The 21,252-nt window shown below is 35.6% G+C and overlaps 1 protein-coding gene and 1 pseudogene across 3 annotated transcripts in view; both read right to left on the bottom strand.

Annotated features, from left to right (window-relative positions):
* The window catches only part of LOC145296750 (protein SLC31A2-like), a 373,171-nt gene that overhangs the window by 189,231 nt on the left and 162,688 nt on the right, over positions 1 to 21,252 (bottom strand). The window lies entirely within an intron of this gene.
* On the bottom strand, positions 16,470 to 16,586 carry LOC145297407 (5S ribosomal RNA; annotated as a pseudogene).

Here is a 21,252-nt window from a genome sequence, read left to right as displayed (position 1 = left end):
GTGTTGAGTAATTCTTAGTAACAAAGATGGCGGCGAAGAATCAATGCAGTCACGATTCAGTCGTTCCAAGACAAAGGCTGACAGCGAACTGAATTGAATTCAAAATTCGATATTTTTTATAATAAAATTTGAAGCTTCTGATTGGTTGATTGCCCTAACCGTAAGTTATCAGTAAGATCGTCGGAATCATTGAGGTTATACTCTCACCAGAAATCAAAACATTTAAACAATTTTAACGTTACCTGAGAGTGCGTACGTTTAGGATCTGGATTAGTATACGAAATAATAACATCGAGGCTCGGGTTCTCGCTAGATCACTGTAAAGTGGAAGGTGATGGTGGTTAAGTGGTTAGCCACATGGAATGACGACCTTAGTGTCATAAGTTCGAATCGAGTTTGTTCCACAAATATCACTTTCACTTAGGATGTTGGCAATTTTCACGTGGTCCCTCCCGTAATTTCTGATATCTTCCCAGAAAGAATTCTGACAACGAAAATATCGGGGGAAACAATGCCAACAATAGAATCTTCGGAATCATACGACATGATGATGATGATGATGATGATGATGACGACCGAAATTTAGCGACGTTACCCCTTGTCAGTGCCAGATGCGTGGCCATTTAAGAATAGCAGGCTATATGTGAGTAGACGGCGATATCTCCAAACAAAAATGGGTTAAACTCTATCTTTGTTATCTCACCTAATCGAGATATACATGAGACTGAAGGCCGCTTCAAAATTTAATTTTTCCTTGCTTATCAAAGTACCGGGTACGAGGAGCGATATTAATTCGTAAATGCCAACAATACATTTACGTGTAGTTAAATAAGTGTAATGAATTTTTTTTTAATTATGGAAATCGCCCCAGACAAGGCACTTGGTGTAAGGTGCTAAGAAATACTACTTTAAGGTCAAAAACTTACAAAGGATAAGTGTTAGCTGGAACAGATTCTGATCCAAAAAATAAAACAGCAATTTTTCCCTCTTTGCCAGAAACATCGTTCGTGAAATGTTAAGACTAAAGACAAAACTAGGGAAGCGAGAATTAAGTAGCTGCCGAAAGTGAACGTAAGGTCCACTTTCGGTTCTTTCATATTGTAACGTTGTCCACCTTTTTTAACGGTGTCGTTACATTTTAACGGACCCAACACGCTGCAGACGCTGTCGCAAGGAAACAGAAGAAAGGAAGAAATTCGACTCAATTTCTCCTTTTTTTTTTTTTTTTTTTTGACAGAAGTCTTAATGTCTGGTATTTCTATTTCTAGCAACACATTTTTTTTTTCTAAATATTTAAACAGTTAATTTCTGCTTCTCCGGTCGCGTGTGACTTTTCGTCCCTGCTGCGACGCCACCCACGTGTCTCGAACACGTGTTTTTCCGAACGCCGGTCACATCTTGAACACGTGCTTCTCTCTTCACGCCTTGAACATTAATTCTCCGAACACCACTTCTCTGTCACATGTGTCATTTTGTCTCTGCTGTGACGTCAGTTTGCGCAGCTGGCTCGGCCATTCACATATCTTTATCCGGCTGTTGCTGCTGTTGCTGCTGCTACCAGTGTCAGCAGCTCTGTTACAATATTCTGTAGCAGGATCTATTATGCTAATGATAAATTCGATTTTATTTTCTGGTGTTAGGTGTTTCATCCAGAGCACAGGTGACTGAAGCCTATTCATATTAAACTGGAACAGAGAATCGAACATAATACTAAATTCGTTAAATTCAAAGTTTGTAGATAACGATGAAATACGACTTCATAAAAGTTTTTGAAGAATACCCGTCAAACTATAGGAAATTTTAATTCCCTGAACAGAACAGTTTTGTGCACTTTTCTTAACGAGAACAGATCTCAGTTGAGGTGGTTATCGTTAAGAACTATTACATTGCATGTCAAAATATGAAACACGTAGAGAGAACGAGAGAGAGAGAGAGAGAGAGAGAGAGAGAGAGAGAGACATAGACATGCTTATGTTTCTCTGTTGGCGCAACTGTCATAACGTCAGATGGAATAGAAAAGAGGCTGATAACCCTTCAAAAAGAAATATCAAGGGTCTCAGAGGAGAAGAGATATACTAAGACTTACATCCGCCCTTATCTACCATATCTTTTTTTAAAATATTGACTTTAAGTTTAATAACAAAGAGAAACCGAAAAAGAACTTCGTACGAGGCAGACGCATGATAAAATCGTCCATGTACTTGACTAACTATTTGAAGATAATTAAAAAACCATCTCGCGAAAACGATCACTATTAAAAGCATAGATTCATAGGTATTAGGTTGGTGCAAAACATATCAGTTTCTCACATATGTTACTTTTATATATATGATTTCTAAATTAATTCATTGATATATATATATATATATATATATATATATATATATATATATATATATATATATATATATATATATATATATATATAGCCATGTTATATATCACTTTGAAGTGCGTTTCTCGGGTTATCGAATCGTGTTGTTCGTTACCGTTCCCGATCTCTTCATTCATTTTTTGCAGACTTTTCGACAGCATGAACAAAATTAAAATCCGCACGATTTTCTTGCTCCATTTTAAACTAGGCCGAAAATCTGCCGAGACAGCTCGTGATATAATGATTCATGCGTTTGGCTCAAGAACCACTAACGAACATGTGGCACAACAGTGATTCAAGAAATTTCGCAATGGTGATGAGAGTCTCGAAAATGAAGACGGTTGCGGCCGGCCGACTACGGTTGATAACGATCATTTGAAAACTTTAATTGAAGCTGATCCTCGCAAAACCACACGAGAAATTGCTGTTGAACTCGAGGTCGACCACTTAACAGTCGTTCGCCGTTTAAAGCAAATATGTGAAGTAAAAAAAATGTTGAATAAATGGGTGCCGCATGAATTGAACGATAATTTTTAAAAATCGTCGTTTTCTCGAGCGGATTGTGACATGTGATGAGAAGTGGATCTTCTACGACAACCGGCGACGTTCAGCGCAGTGGTTGGATACCGGGAAAGCTCCACACAACTTCCCGAAGCCGAAATTGCACCAAAATAAGGTTATGGTGACTGTTTGGTGGTTTGTGGCCGATGTCATCTATCACAGCTTCTTGAATCCAGGCGAAACAATTCCGGCGGAGAGGTACTGCCGACAAATTGACGAAATTCACCAGAAGCTCCAACGTATGTGCCCGAGATTGGTCATTATGAAGGGACCAATTCTCCTTCATGACAACGCCCGCCCGCATGTTGCTCAACTGACCCTGCAGAAGCTGAACGAATTGTGCTACGAGATTCTGCCTCATCCGCCATATTCACCGAACCCTGACGTCTCTCCCATCGATTATCATTTTTGTCAAGCATCTCCATAACTTCCTACGCGAAAAATATTGCAAAACCCGAGATGATGCCGAATCGGCCTTCAATGATTTCATCGTTTCCAGAACTCCGGATTTCTATACTAATGGGATAAATAAAATTGCTTCTTGTTGGCAAAAAATGTGTCGATTCTAATGGTTCTTATTTCGATTAATAAAGTTTATTAATGAAAGGAGTTATGATCTTTTGAAGTTGAACGTCAAAAGGCATTACTTTTACACCAATCCTATATATAAAAGAAAAAATAATTAATAAAATATGTTAAATACACTTCAAGAAGAGTTAAAAGCATATTTATTTATTTATATTTTATTTATTTATTTATTTATTTATTTATTAATTTATTTGCTTAGTATTTCTTATAATAGTACTCGTAATCACAAACCTATGAAAAAGATTTTCAAATTCTAACTGGCGAATATACTCGGTGAACTAAGTTCAAGAGAGATTCAACCAATTTCACTAAATCATAGAAAGATTACTTGGTTGAAGCTTCTTGAATAGCAGGTGATATCCTGGCCTCCGATAGGATGCCCCATCGACAGCAAAAATAAAAATATAAAACCTTTGTTTGTTTGTTTTTTTAATAAAATCGATTATTTTTCTTTTCAGTAATAAATAGATTATTTTCGTACTCATTATTTTTCTTGAAATTTAATTATTAATTCGTTCGAAATGATTGTTGATCACCACTTCCTCAACACGTGAACGGCGAACAGACTCATCCTGCGTACCCTGACAGCGACACGAAGGATACGTAGGACACAACGGTTATCGGTAGAGATCTGCTAATTTCTTCATCAGAAACACAGCACATTATGAGTCCAACCTAGAGGTATTAACGTGCCTTCGTTTGGTTATTTGGTTATCAACGGCACAATTTACATCCTACGCGATCTGGATTATTCTCTCCTAATGTCGTACTTATTTAAAACTCAGTTGTTTGTGTCTCAACACAAAGATAATTTTAACGTCCTGGAAAACGTAAAAAAAATCAGACCAGTCTCGTATGGCTATTTAATATTTTAGAATTACCCTTAATTAATAAAAATTCTACTGAACTTTGTGTTTACATGATAATAATATTGATTTTAATAAGTTAAAGTAGTTTGCTTGAAGCATTGTTTAATGTGTATATAAAAAAATGTGTTTATACGCATATAATGCAACGGTAATGGGAAGACTCAAACTAACGCTCAGTTTGAGCCTATCTGTCACACCTTTACATTGTTCTACCTTCTATAAACTTAAATACACATTGATTTTGTTTTCATTTGTATGTCGAGTTCCGATAATCTTCAGAACCATATAATTTAAATTTTTGTAATATTTGTTTTAACATCTTTAACTAGCTCGGTGAACTCGTATGTACGCATTTGGAAGATCTATTAGTAAAATACGGGGAGAGAAAACAATGCAAGTTTAAAACAAAAGACAATGTGTTTAAAAAAACAAAACAAAAAAAAGAAAAATAACGCAAGCTAATCCAAATCCCGCTTATATATTAATGAGCTTACAAAGTAGATGTTTACCAACATTTTGATCTTTCATTCATTTCGAATGAATCAGATGATTTTATTATTAGCATTGGCTTTTAGTCAGTATCCTTACTAGAAATGCATCTGAGTACTTATGGAGGGGACCACATGAAGGTTGCCAACATCGTAAGTGAAAATATGTATCAAACGAGTTGGATTTTAGCATGGTACAATCAAGTTGTCAGTTCGTGTTGTCAACCACTTTATAACTGTAACACCCGGCAGTGCAAATGTGTAAAATTAAGGTTATAGGATTAAATTTTTAAGTTAAATAGAGAGCGTAAATTTCCATTAGAAGTTGTGTGAGAGCTACGTGCCCTAATAATTGCATCCCACGATATGCAAAATTTTCACCTGATTAGATTTGTAGATTTTAAAGTAATAATCCTTTCCATGACATAAATTTGAGAATACTTCATACGTTATGGAGAAGTAAGGCTTTGATAAGCATTTGATCCATCCTTACATTTTCCGGCGAAGATATGTAACTAATGACTAATGGGTTTTTTTTGGGGGGGGGTGCATGTGCGCGCGGTGTTTGATTTTATGTATTTGTTTGCAACGTGTTTTCTCTGATAGAAATACTATTGGCATTTCAGATCTATCAAAGTGTCCTGAATATCTCCAGTGTTTCCGATAAGAAACTGTAATATGGAAACGGATCCTGAAAATGAGGGACGCTTCAAAAGCACTCAAAACAATAGCATCTATACTGCTATCATATTCTAATCCAGTTATCTTATCACATTTAAAATAGCTGCGCTATATTTTTTTAGTTGTTTGTTTTGCGACAAAAAGATAATTTCTATATTTAAAAAGAAATTAGCTTATCCTGCCTATTCGGTCGAATGTTCTGTGAAAATTCTGTTAGCATTTTTTTCCATTGCTATTGGCAAGAATTCAGCAAAACCACCTAAGCTGACAGCTCTGTAAGATTTTGGCCAGAAGATCGCCGCTAAGTGGATGCTTTTGACCCTGCTATAAAAAAAGCTATCAATATTTTGGGTAAATCCAATAATGAAAGTCTACAGCTCTGACAGAATAGCAAATATACGCAAAGAAAGATGGAGAGAAGAAAGGGGGGGGCAGAAAGAAACACGTACACGTACTATTTAAATATCTTGGGTTAAAAGCTCAAGAGTGTATACATTACTAGAGCCCAAATATATATATATATATATATATATATATATATATATATATATTATTATTATTATTATTATTATTATTATTATTATTATTATTATTATTATTATTAAGTGCTTGTACAATATAATTGACTTTCGAAAAAATGCATTTTAGGTAAAAAAAAAAAATTAAAAAAACGCGATCATGTACTTACGTGTCATGTCAAAGTAAGTAGAATTTCCAAAACTTATGTGAATTTTTTTTAACGCTGAAATATGTTGTGTATGACATCTGACTTATCTCCCTTGCTTTCCTTGAAATTGAAATATAGAAATTATCGGAAATCTAGTGTGTATGATTTTTTGTGAAAAATAGATCTACACATTTTCTACTGGATCATTTTTCTTAGCTTGTGGAATTTATACTGATTTCGACATGACCTGTTAGTACGCTATATTGTTTGTTTGTTTGTTTTTTTAATAGAAAATGCGTTTGTTTGAAATCACATTAAACTGCACAAGCACAAATAAATATTCTGTATTTGTTGAAAAAATCATTTTTTAATCATAAAATTGTTTCGGCCGATTTTTGAAAACATATTCTATATATATATATATATATATATATATATATATATATATATTACACAGTGGTCACCACTTATCAAGGACGGGAAGCCACTCAGGGGTAAGGGTTATTGCAAGTACATTACGCTAGTGTGGAGATTTGATGAAGTGTTTACTTAAGGGGCGGTTCATTAAGAATTTGTTAACGTTGGACTTGAAGACATCCAAGTTGTAGTCAGGTGGGAAGCAGGCAGACGGAACAGAGTTCCACAGGTGTGCAGTTCTGAGAAAAAAGCTTTGTTCATGGAATCCACGTTTTGATTTAGGCACAGATAAAGAGTGGGGAAAATTTTTCACAGTGGATTCAGCTAGACGGGCGTTTTTCGTGAGAGATTGGCGAAGGGGGACCAGAGATTAGAGTTCAGACGAGCACCTGCCATGGAAATAACGATAAAACAAGGATAGGCTCGCAACGTCTCTTCTGTGGGAGAGAGGTTGCAGGGTAGAGAAAAGGGCATCCCCCACTAAGCCACGAAGTCTATTTTGTACTCTGTCAAGGCAGGATAGGCTGATTTTAGCAGCTCCTGCCCAGATATGGCAGCAGTATTTCATCCTTGGACGTACTTGACTTTTATATAGATAGAGATTGCATCAGTAGTGAGATATCTTCTGGAGCGGTAGAAGAATCCCACCATCTTTCCAGCGACCTTGGCAACATACTTGATGTACGTGTTCCATTTCAGATCAGGAGTGAAGGTCAAACACAGAAGCTTGTCAAAACACGGGGTCTCTCACAGACGAAAGCCATCCATCACAATTGATGCCAGATGGGGATCAGAGCGTTGATGATGTAAGGATAGGAGTTTGGTTTTAGATGCATTAAAGGTAACCAGCCACGTCTTCCCCCACTGAACCACGCACTTGAGATCAGTGGAGAGAGAATCAGAGAGAACTTTGTCATTTACAGCCTTTATATATTTAGTGGAGATGGTAATTAATAAAAACTGAAGAAAGTGCTCAATACTGTTGTAGAGCAAATATGCGTTTAATTTTTTATTACCGTATCTTTCTGTTAAGTTACATTATTGTTTCGGCTAGACGGCCGTTTTTTTTTTTGGCCGCCTGTAGCGTCCTCAGACTTTTACAGAAATGTTCGCTATTTTGGGATGAAAGAGTGGAAGAGTGGATGAGGTCAGGGGGAGGCGAGGAGGGCGGAACAGGAAGAGAGGAAGGGAACAAGGAGGGAAGGTGGGGGCGTTTGGTATGTCGATAATGTTTTAGTTTTGGGGTTTAAGGAACTTGTGGGGGAGGGTCTGGGAAGTTGATTTCTGGTGTGGCTGAGGGCATAGGGATACATGAGGGGAAGGGGAATATGTGGGAGGGGGTTACTTTAAAATTCGAGTTTTAGTGTTAAAAGTTTTTAGCGTCTCGTTGGTGAGGTGATTTCTTGGTATGTATGTCTTGAGCTGTTAGGTGTTCGCTTATGTTTGGAGGCGGGGGGGCTATGATTCGGTTTATTTATTTTTAGTTTTTATTTTGTTGTTAATTGTTTGGAGAGGGTCAGCTAGCGGTCGTCGCCACGGGTACACACAAAAAAACGGCCGTGTAGCCGAAACAATAATGTAACTTAACAGAAAGATACTGTAATAAAAAATAAAACCTATATATATATATATATATATATATATATATATATATATATATATATATATATATATATAACACCACCTACAATAATTAATACATATAATCAGTCAATAAATTACATAAAGATTACACTCATTTCTCCTCGGTTACACATCCACATTTATAACGGTCGTATTCATTCTAAAGCGAACATAAATTACATCATATCTTTTTAAATATATTAACGGCCATATGATATTAAAAAGAATCTTACCCTCTTCACAACACAATAACTTTTCTGAATTTTCAACGACGTTTTTGTACTGAAACAGAACAAAGTCATTCTTTTCACAACAAATATATTTTCAAATAGTGTACTGGTGCTTTATTTTCTTTAATTTATTCATCCAGAAAAAAGTCTTACAATAAAACCGAAACGTTGATGGACATATAAATTGGTTTGTTCCTTCTTCATATCTCTCTCTCTCTCTCTCTCTCTCTCTCTCTCTCTCTCTCTCTCTCTCTCTCTCTTAATATGTATATATATAAATAGAGAGAGAGAATCATACATACACACACGTGCACGCACACATATAGTCATCCACAGATAAACTGTTTCGCTGTATCACAGCTCTTCAGTATGGCTAGACTAAAACCCATCTCAAGCCTGGAATTAAACCAACAACCATCAAATTACCAGTCGGTAGCTAAATCCATTAGGTTATTGGGACAGGTGCCGCCGGTAATGATATCCCACAATACTTGAATACAAACAGTGACCGCCACGCTCACAGTGCTCAATTTGTTTATTTACAAAGAGCTTTGCATTCACGCTATAGCAAGCAATTCCAATTGCCAAGACAGCTTGATTCGAAAAAGAGGGGCTCATATAGTCATTCTTGACCAAGTTGTACAGCAGAATACCTAATCGGATGTCCAAACCCAGTGCGAGCGCGGAAAATGTGTAAATTAGAGCAAATCCCCTAATGCATACTTAATTTAATATTTCTGTCACTTTTCTTAACGTGTCTTAAGAATTCATACTCGTCTTAAACGTAAAAAATATGTGTGAGATATATTTATAGGACGAATATTCGACAACAATCAACAGGCATATAAATGTAAAAAAAAGTGAAGCATGCGTGGTCCCCTGTGAGTTGTTATTACCTGTTGTTGCTTATTAATTAATTCGCTTCAATTTCTTTCGTTATATTTAATTTAGTAAATGTATCGTAAGTGTTCTTCGATTTCTCGAAAGTTTTAAGATGCCTAGTATAGAAAAGTATGTCAACTAGTAGTGTACTAAAGGTTGCCGGCCCTATCGGTGGGGCATTAGAATACGCCGACTGCCCCCCTGCAGAGGGTAAACGTCCCTCAATGGGGGTCCTGGATATGAACTTAAACTATATCCAGTGGTGAGGCCCCAGCCTGTGGGCTTTGGGGAGTGTGGAGCCACCCTTTAATTACCATTGCTCCCAGGTCCACTCTGACCTAGAGTGGTAGTACCTGTTAGGGTCCCAACTATGGGTTAAATAGAAACCGACGTGAAAAAAAAAATTCTATTAAAAAAAATGTTCTTCAAAATCTTTGGATTCGGCATTAAATAACCCGAAAAGGGTTAATATGCCGTAAAACAAAAACAACCAACCAACCAACTAAAGGTTGCCATATTTTGATCCTGTCCTTTGTCGGAGATTAGTAGTTCCTCTAACATCGCAACCTGTACAATTCGTGAAGGAAAAAGTTATTTTTCTTTTTTTCTTTCTTTTTTTTACCTGCGGATAAGCGTGTTTAATGTATAAACAAATACAGTTATTTTTTGTACGAAAATCTTCAGTGAATTGAATAGTTGCAGTCCTTGTGTACAATGAGGAAATCAACCTTCGGCGATCTTCGTAAACTCTTTTCTCTCTCCGGAAATGAACGGACATAAAAAAAAAAATAAAAACAAACAAAAAAAAAAAAACGAAAGCTGAAAACACTCATAAATATGATCAGTGACTACTGGAATTTGATTACCATGTTTAGATAAAGAATGTCTTGTGGAAAGTATACGCTATAAAAAGCAAGTATACAAATTTGGATTTATCGAATAAACTGCTATTCTTCATGGAAGTGTATTCATGGCGACGAGCACAACGCATCGAAAATGTTAATATTATTTCTCTTTTCAGTCTTGCTAGACGAAATACAATGCGTACAAATGTTGCTAAGAATGGCGTTCCTACAAAAAACGAAAACGATCTTTAATAAAATCATATTTTACGAGAGAAGTAAAATTATATGTAGTCACCTCATTTATCAAAAGAAAATATTTAGAAAGTTACCGTCTGTAATTCTGAAAATTTTTCCTTACAAAAAATCAACCAGACATAAATTTGCTTTGTGATTTTTCAGGCATCGCTGACTATTTCGGAATTGTACTCTTTGAATCACCCTCACTAAAGATTGAACCTTTAACATCCAGAAGACTGTGACTTAGAATCGATTATTCGTAGCATTGCGGAAATTTCAGTATGAATCTTAAACTTATCCTCCTTTTTCGATGTGAAGTTTTACTATTTCTCATAATATGTATGACTAATAACTTATTCGATTCTATTATATAAATGGAACTTTGTTTGTATCTGTGTGTATGTGTGTGTATGTGTGTGTGTGAGTTCGTTCCCTACACACTTGCAAACAGCTGGCCCGATTTTTACAAAATTTCGCAAGAAGGTACTTTATATGCCTGACAGTGTTCTTATATAGTTTTTTTTTTATCGGAACGTCTTCGATAAATATCGATAATCGAAATAATCCTATGAAAGAAGGAGCAGGCGATTTGGATCAACGTTAATACTTTACACAGCCTTACATTACAAGTGCACTTAAGAAGTTCTATTATCCCACAAGCCGAAAGGCCCGACATGTAAAAATCTGCAGAAGGTTTTTTTTATATAACAGGGGCGCGTTCGAAATGAACATTTCTATTCAAAGCACAACTGCAGCATGATAATTTACTTTTTCGCTTCTAAACTTTAATTCAAGCAATTATCATTGCGCAATCAGTAAGGTCAGGCATATAAAATTCAACAGTATGTTCTTTCATATGACAGAGGCGCGTTTGAGATTAATGTTTCTGCTTAGAGCACAACTGAAGGATGGTACGGGACTTTTGCGTTTTTAACATCAATTAATTATGTATAAAAGAACAAAAGAATAGTTTTATAAAAGCAACAGTAGATTCTCTACATTGCAATGCAGACTACAATGTATTGTGGACTAAGTCACTGCAGGGAGGCATGGAAAGCTTTCTCCTGGCGCCCCGCTAGATAATCAATCGATTTTATTGAAAATTGTCAATTTCAATGACAATAAAAGATGGGAGGGTAAAACATTCATTAATATTCATTCAATCCCAGACAACGTCTTGTATTTCTTTATATATATATATATATATATATATATATATATATATATATATATATGTATATATATATGACTACTTAATTTACTCACATAATATTAATAAACGAAAGTATAGCTTTATGCGTAAACTTTAAGTATTTACTTCAAAAGTGCTCAATACGTAGGTAGAGCTAGTTAGTAATTTATAAAATATATATGGCGATTAAGCTACACTGAATATTCCGCGTGTAATCCACTCTAGGACTTTTCAGGCTTATGCGCATAAGCCTGAAGAGTCCTAGAGTGGATGAAACGCGGAATATTCAGTGTAGCTTAATCGCCATATATATTTTATAAATTACTATATATATATATATATATATATATATATATATATATATATATATATATATATATATAATTATTAGGGCTACGGCAAGAGAATATTCTTTTCATAATTTTTGCTCTCAAGTATATATCAATTAATATCTTATCTGCTTTTATATAGAGTGATGTGGTTCTCAGTTGATTAACTGTGTCTAACTGTGTCGGATATATACTAGGGAGTCAAAACAATGATAAGAATATTTTCTTGCCATAGCCCTAATGATTATACACCAGACGCGTTTAAGTTATAAATATAACACTGTTTTTACATTTTTATGTCTGTTCTTTATTGTACGATTTCTGTGGCGCCTTAGTACAATAGGTAAACCGCGCAGAAAAATAAAGTGCCAGGTTACTTACTCAATAGTTTTAGATATTGCCAATTATTGATGCTTACGCACGTGGACCACTACGTATAAAAATGTATTATATCACATAACTAAAAATTTGATGAGAATCATTTATATATTAATAATTTAGTACCTTGAACGGTTTCCAGATTATAAATTATTCGATCGCCAAATCCTCCTTATTAGAAGTAGGCGTTAACATACTATAAAATTTAATTTTCGTGTTATGTTACCACGTTCTGTCCTCCTTTTTAATAAATTTGTTTTATCGTTACATCCATAGCAAGTGCTTGTCTGAGCTCCAATCTCTGGTCCCCCCTCGCCAATCTTTCACAATAAACACCCGTCTCGCTGAAACCACTGTCAAAAATTTTCCCCACTCTTTATCTGTGCCAAAACCAAAACGTAGATTCCATGAACAATGCTTCTTTCTTAGAAGTGCACGCCAGTGGAACTCTCTTCCGTCTGCTTGTTTCCCACTTCACTACAACTTGGATGCCTTCAAGTCCAACATAAACAAATTTCTGATGAACCGCTCCCTTAAGTAAGACACTTTATCAAATCTCCGATACTAACAATTACTACGATACTATCCCATTGATTACTGTACACGCAATAACCCTTATCCCCGAGTGGCTTCCAAGCCTTGATAAGGGGTGACTATCATGTAAAAAAAATAGGATCTCCCGATTACCGAAGACGCAATGCAAAAAAATAAATTTTATAAAAAAAAAACAAAAAAAAAACGATGTCGCTTTCAGGCCGTACGTAAAATGAAAATATAGCTTCTTCGCCTTCTGGCAAGGTAATACCTGTTAGATCTAAATATGATATGATGATATTGTGGGGTTTCCGTTCGCGCTGGGTGTCCATACAATGAAAATATGTCACAGACCCTTATAAGGATATTGGAGATTAGCTTTAATAACCAGATATATTCTGACACTACATTAACCAGATTACTTCGATAAATACTTCTACAGTTTTAACAAAAGGGCTACAATAATGTTGCGGGTCTCCATTCACGCTGACCGTCTACAGAATGCCTAGCATCCATATATTACATATGAAAGATGCCGCTGTGGAATTTACACAGGTCCTGCTAGTCTGTATAATTTCTGTCTGGAATATTTTGTATCGAACTTGTTCGGAATTTGAGGAAGGGGATCTGAGCAGGTACGATATAGATAGTGATGATAAAGATGTAATGGAAGAGAAATACCCGAGAAAATAAATGCAAACATTGTGCATAGGTTTTTATAGTATGCGCGAGATTTACAAGTGAATATCTTCGCTTCTCTGATTAGCTGAAAGAAAACGCTGATTAAAAGTTTTGTCCAATCAAGAGTCGGTGCGTAAAAGCAACATACGCAGCTACTGCTGCTGCTGTTGCTGCTGCTGCCACTTCGAACAAAATAACACCAGAGCGGTTGATATGCTGTAAAACAGGCCTACCATTTCCTGGTTTATCCGTATAATATATTAGTAATACGTTTATACCAAACACTCGAAAGACTGAGATGTATGCCAGGCTATAAAAGATAGGGATCGGATAACTGTATTCCAATTTAAATGAATGTGTTTTCGTGCTTGCGTCGTTGGCTACTCCATCTAAGTGACCTTGACTTTGCTTGGTGATGAAAAAGAAACCGTTAATTTGGCTCTCCCAACAACGGATACGTAATCATGTTTGAATTACATGCAATTGATTAAAAGAAAAAAAGATGAGATCAATTCTTCTTCCGAAGTCGGCAATCGAAGACGAAGCGATTCGTTTTCATTCTACGGAAGCTCTAGGGAAGAAAGAAAGAAACAAAGTACACATGGATGCGCCTATTTTAAGCCTCCTTATATTGCCTGTAATTAGCTCGTAAAAAGCGTGTTCTTTGTTTAAACCGGTTTGCAATTTGATAGAAATAAAAACAAAACAACAAAAAAAGGGATACGGCGACTTTAAGATTAATTACGGACGAACGGTGGCTTTTTAGAGATATTTTCAAGCTTTAGAAACTGTTATCAGAATATGATTATTAAATAGTTATACATTTTAGCTCGTTAAAAACACCATGCGCTATATATGTGCATGTATCTTTAAGCGGCAATCTATTTCGAGATCCAACTACCTTAGGCCTCAGATATCACGTGTCGATATCTAAAGTCTGGGGAATTTGAACCTCTACAGAGATCGCAGCCGAAACAAGCATGCACACGTGTAGCCAAGAATGTTAGTATCATAAAGAAATTTATACAAAAAAAAACGGTCTATAGAACTCTTCCATGCTCTGAAGATGGATCTGTTATGACCCGAAATATGTCAGAAATATTTCAGCTTTAAAAAAAGAAAGAAAACAAGAAAGAAAGAAATTGAATCGTATTTTTCTTCCTTATTTTAATAAAATATTTTGCATTTAACGTGTTTTAAAAATAGTTTATTCAATGTTAAGAATATATATATATATATATATATATATATATTAAGTATTTAGTTTATTCAATGTTAAGAATATATATATATATATATATATATATATATATATATATATATATATATATATATATATATATAGATGTAGATTTGTTATTGTTGTTTTTCCAAGCGATACATACGGTTAATATTGGCTCCGCCTCGAAGCTCATTTTTTTTTTTATTATTTACTTAGAAAGTCGCCCTTTTAATTTGTTTGGACGTATATAACATTTTTATTTATCTATTATTTTTAAAACAGTAATCTACGTACACGCGTGTTTCGAGGTCGTTACCTCTCGTCAGCGTACGTCCAACCCTCATAACCCTGAAGAATCCTAGAATGGATGAAACGCGGAATATTCAGTGTAGATTAATCGCCATATATATTTTATAACTTACTAACTAGTTAAAACATGTGAAAATAGGAAAACAAACCGAATATACGAAATCCAAAATGAATATATATATGTGTGTGTGTGTGTGTGTGTGTGTGTGTGTGTGTGTGTGTGGCGAATTCCTTTATACATTCGAACATTGGGCCATCAAATAGAAAAAGCAGATAACAAGAGAAAGAAACAGGAATTATGCCTACTGTTTAACGAAACGTGCATATATATATATATATATATATATATATATATATATATATATATATATAAAGCTGAATGTGTGTGTGTGTGTGTGTGTGTGTGTGGTCACGAATAGGCTCCTATATGGTTGACTATTTTAAATAAAACTGATTACATATAATAATAGATGTGTCGAGACACAGGAATGGGTATGTTGATTTAGCAGAACGGTGGTTCATTAAAATTGTGGGGTCTCCGTTCGCACCTGGTCCACAAAGTATGGAAATAAAAAATTTAAAAATTAAAAAAAGCGTTTACAAGTGTTTTTGAAATAAAATGGCACATAATAATACTTTGATAAGTATGTTTTAACTTAAATAGGGATGATATAATAAAATTGTGGGATTTGCGTTCGCGCCTGGCCTCCATAGAATGGAAATAGGCACAAACTTTAATAAAGACTTTTCATACCTATCTGCGTAAGTATTCCTGCATAATTATGTTTCAGTCTGAAGAAATATAGTATAATAAAATTATGGGGCGTTCGTTCGTACCTGACCTCCATAGAATATAAATATGTCACAAAGTTAAACAAGGCTTTTTAATATAGATCCACAGAATATTGTGATAAGTGTTTCAGTGTGAACAGGTATGGTATAATAAATTATGAGGTTTATCTATTTTATTTTTACTTTCATCATATTTTGCTTTAGTTTTTATACCCCCAAATTCGAAGCTATCTCTTTAAAACCCTTCCCTTTCATAACCTACCATACTTTCATAAATCAGAGTCCATTTTCTGTAGGCTGTTTTTGAACCCAGTCAACGACGGGTACTTTTGCTAGTATATATATATATATATATATATATATATATATATATATATATATATATATATATATAAAGCAGGCTTCAGTCGTTGACAGACTATGAATACCTATGAAGGGTTGCTTGCGCATGAGTTTTTTGTCAGGAGGTGTTCAATCCCAAACCACACCACTCCTGAGACGACATTGTTAAATACCAGTGGAAATTGAAGTACAGAACGACTGAAAACAAATGCCGAGATAAACGGAGAGCACATACAGCGCTTAGAATTCCCAAATGGTCACCCATCAGATACTAACCAGGCTCAACGTTGCTTAACTTCGGTGATCTGACGAGAACCGGTGTATCAACGCGATCATACCGTATGTATATATATATATATATATATATATATATATATATATATATATATATATATATATATATATATATATATATATATATATATATATTCGCCCTTTGGAATGAACCCTTTTTCGGGGTCAACAGCCAACTAGCACCATGTGATTTTGTGTGTTGGGGTGGAGAGGGCTCCCATAAGCCGTGGTGAAGGCAACCTTTCAAGGAGGAGCAAATCTCTGATTTAAAAAAAAACATAAAGCGGGAGACCAGTGCCCGCATTAAGCTGGTCTGCAGTTTAACTTGTTGCTGGCTATCTTGCTCTTGCTTGCTGCTGGATCTCTCAACATTTTGAACCGAGAGAGAGACCTAGCTGTCGTACAAAGCTAAGACTCTCTAACATCACCTATGTATAGATGCTCTCTCAGGCATTTGTCTATAAAAATGGTCCTGTGGCGATGGAAAAGTTATGACGCATGGAGGCTTGAAATGCTGGAAACATGTAATAATTGATCTCAATGACCGTCTTCAGTATCATGCCTGCGTGAGCGTGTGAATTCACCAGTAGGACTAAGAAAAAAAAAGTAATTTCTGGGCTCATGGACATTAAGTGTCTCAGGGAGTGGCACTCGTCTGACAAGACGTTTGCAATCATCATATATATATATATATATATATATATATATATATATGACCCTTTAGGCTGTGATCATAGCGTAGTATCTTTTAACTGTGGCAAGCGGGATCAATGGTCAAAACGTTATTATTATTGATATTGTATTCTTATTAATTAATTTGAGCGATGGATGGTCGATAGATCAGTTATTATGATTAGAAGAATAAACAATCAAATTGGGTAAGAAATGATTGACGTGTGAATCGCAAAAGGAATGTGAAAATAGAAAATATATGTAAACATTATTTTGGAGTTTTGAATGAACAAATAACTAGTTGTGGACATTATATTGGTCTGAGACACGTAATTAGGTGACGTAAGAGAACACGTGATGTAGTTAGTTTTGGAGAGATTCAGAGAGTTAAGGATTGACCATCAGAGCGGACAGACGTCTAGACTGGGGTAGACAGACAGCTAGAGAGCGAGCTGTATGAATAGAACATGTAGACAAACTGCAGATCCTGTGAAAACCATTTAAGACAACTGTAATAAATTTATATTATAAAAATATAAAGAGTTGTTTTAATGGTTTCACAAATAAGAACATCAATTGGATGGTGCTGATCGTTTCATAGTTCGTCACGGAGCAGCGGAAAGATACAGAAGAACTCCTCAAGAAAAAAAAAAGGTATGACTCATATATTCTTCTTCTTACATATGAACTGTAAAAATATCCCGTGCGATAAGTCTGATACAACATGATTCAGTTTACACGTTCATATCATGTCCTCCTGGCTAAACAACATACATACGATTTATGCGTTTATTATCTGTCTGTTAAAAGAACAATATCTCACATCCACTAGATAACTCATGACACGTTTTAATATATCATCTCCTCAGATATAAATCAATATACAACATTATCAAGGCCAAGAGTCCACTGGGGGATAAGGGTTAAAGAATGTACAGTAGAGATTGGACAATATAGTAATCGTTAGTAATGGAAATTCGGTAAATTTGTTAACTTATATGGGACGGCTCATCAAGAACTTGTTTACGTTAGACTGGAAAACAACCATATTGTAGTCAGCTGGAAAGCAGGAAAACGGGAGACAATTCCACAGCCGTGTAGTTCTAAGAAAGAAGCTTTGCTCATGGAATCTATGTTTAGGTTTAGGCACAGATAAAGAGTGGTGGAATTAGTGATAGTGTTTTCAGCTAGACGAGTGTTTCTTGTGAAAGTTTGGCGAGGGGGGACCATAGATTGGAGCTCAGCCGAGCAGTTGCCATGAAAATAACGATAAAGCAGAGACAAACTCGCAACATCTCTTCTGTGAGAAATAAGCTGCAGGGAAGAGAAAAGGACATCCCCCACGAGGCTACGAAGTCTATTCTGAACTCTATCAAGGCAGGATAAGTCCTTTCTAGCAGCCCCTGCCCAAATGTGGCAACAGTATTCCATCCTCTGGCTCTTATATAGACAGAGAATTGCATCAGCAGTGAGATATTTACTGGATCGATAGAAGGATCCCATCATTTTTCCAGCGGCCTTGGCAACGGATTTAATGTATGTGTTCCATTTAAGATCAGGTCAAGCCCAGAAGCTTGTCAAAACATGAGACCTCCCCAAGACGAGAGCCATTCATTTCAATTGATACCAGATGGGGGTCAGACGTTGATGATGTAAAGATAAAAACGTGGTTTTAGATGCAATAAAAGTAATATATATATACAGGGTGACAAAAAAAACGGGCCCCAACTCTAATTAGGCCTCGTTTCTTAGTGTTTTGTCCGAACGAAATTTAACACAATGTATTCTTTATCCCAGCCCCCCCCCTGGGGTCTTGGTGTACTCACGGTTGTTGATTCTGCCATGTCCTGTAAAATAAGGGCAATCGGTGAATAAATAATGGAGATATCACGCTTTTTTGGGGGGTCACCCTGTATATATATATTGTTTAAAATATACATATCTACTGGCACGTGTTTCGTCGTCTATGACTCATCAGATACACAAACTGTCCAAGACTGTAGTGTCTAGTGTCTATTAGTAGTAAATCAGAAAAATATGCTAATAAACGAGGAATAGTTGCTCTTAAGCTACATACTTGTGTCATGTCAATTGAATCCGCGCGCTTATCAATGAAAATGCTATTTCAAACCCTGACGCTCCATACTGACGGATAAACAGTGATATGATGGATGTTTGCACACCTCCGTAAAGTAAATCTAATGTAGTAGATGAACACCGTTATGGAACAATCTTTTGTAAACCTGTTTCCAAACGCTAAATACACATTTACGCTTCTATTGACCAGCGTTATAGTCATCCTTTCAGCGATCACAAAGCCATTGAATATAGGGAGAAAAGAAAGTTAAAAGCGGTGTGTAAACTAATTTATGCACGAGTAGTTCTCCGTAGCTTGATAAACAAATACGACATAGTAATTTATCATTAAAATGGCGTATTTGTGTAAAAAAAAAAGCATGGATTTAATTTATTTGATTTGTTCCGTGATTTTGTTGGATAAAAGAATCAGTCATGAAAAAAAATCTTTGCGCAAATTAAGTTCGTTTAAAGAGAATGAAAATCTGCAACGGCGGTAACATTTTCCCATAAATAATGCTTGTTGTAACGACGTATTTGTTACTGTACTATAAATAATTTGTTTTTTAAAAAAATATATAAGATAATCTCTACTATAATAGAAAAGGAACGTTGTATGTGTGTGAGTTCGTTCCCTATGGACTCGAAAACAGCTTAGTTGATTTTTATGAAATTTCACACAAAGATATTTTATGCGTCTGGCATGGTTCCCAGATAAGTTTTGTATCGGAATGCCTTCGATAAATGTAAATAATCGATAATCGAAATAATCCGATTAAAGAAGGTACAGGTGATTTGGACCAAAGTTAACACCTTACACAGCCTAACATCATGAGTACATTTAAGATGTTTTATGTTTTATTTTCACACAAACCGAAAGGCTGGACATACAAAATCGACAGTAGGTTCTTTGATATGACAAGGGTGCATATGGGTTCTTTTATATGACAGGAGCGCATTGGAAATGAATATTTCTGTTTAAAGCACAATTGCACCGTAATACTTAACTTTTTATTTTTAAACCTAGATTCAAGCAATTATCACCGCACAAGCAGTAAGGCCAGGCATATAAAATCAATAATAGGTTCTTTGATATGACATAAGCGCGTTCACAATGAATCACAACTGAAGCGTAATACTTGACGTTTGCATTTTAAACTTTAATGCAAGCCATTATATATTTTAAAAATTATAAAATCAACAGTAGGTTCTCCACAGTGTAATGTAAACTACAATGTATTGGAGACTAAGTCACTAAGGCATGTGAAGCTTCTTCCCAGTGCACCGCGATGGGTCCTCAAGCAAAACCGGCAATCAACTGATTTCATTTTAAAAAAATGAGCGATTTGATCGATTTTGATGACAATAACAACATGGAAATATGAAACATTCGTTAGTCATGATGCAATCCCGGGCAATTGTTAGAGAATGGATAGAGAGAGAGAGAGAGAGAGAGAGAGAGAGAGAGAGAGAGAAAGGGGGAGTGTGAATTATAGTGTAGACACGTTGACCGAAAATCAAGATCAGCTGATTGGATTGCGTGTGAGTCATGTGATCAGGTTAGCTGAATCGAGGAGATTTGCTTGGTACTTGGAAGAGAGCGGACGGCTTCGCCGTTGTCTCCACCCCTTCGCTGAGGGGGGGACGAACGCTGACCTAGACCTAGAAGAAGAAACCACAGGCCAAATTCACTTTCCTTTCTTCTGTGATCGACCTGGAAGGTGAATAAAAAACGAAAGAACAAATTTCTTGTCTTGGAGTGAAATAAATCTTCGTCCCCAAAACACAGGTATCAAGTCTCCCTCCCAGACGAAATGTTCCAGATTGACCAACAAAATGGCAGCAGGTATGTGAAAATGCATGTCACACACACAACGACATAAACTCTGGTAAGATAAACAAACACTCAATCCTTTATAAATAGACACGTTTTAATATATCATCTCCATTCTAATTTCAACCAATATAT

The sequence above is a fragment of the Euprymna scolopes genome, chromosome 17 (genome assembly GCF_053919585.1).
Source record: "Euprymna scolopes isolate OS-2025 chromosome 17, ASM5391958v1, whole genome shotgun sequence".
In the NCBI taxonomy this organism is placed as follows: Eukaryota; Metazoa; Mollusca; class Cephalopoda; order Sepiida; family Sepiolidae; genus Euprymna; species Euprymna scolopes.
This window is presented reverse-complemented; position numbering and strand designations above follow the sequence as displayed.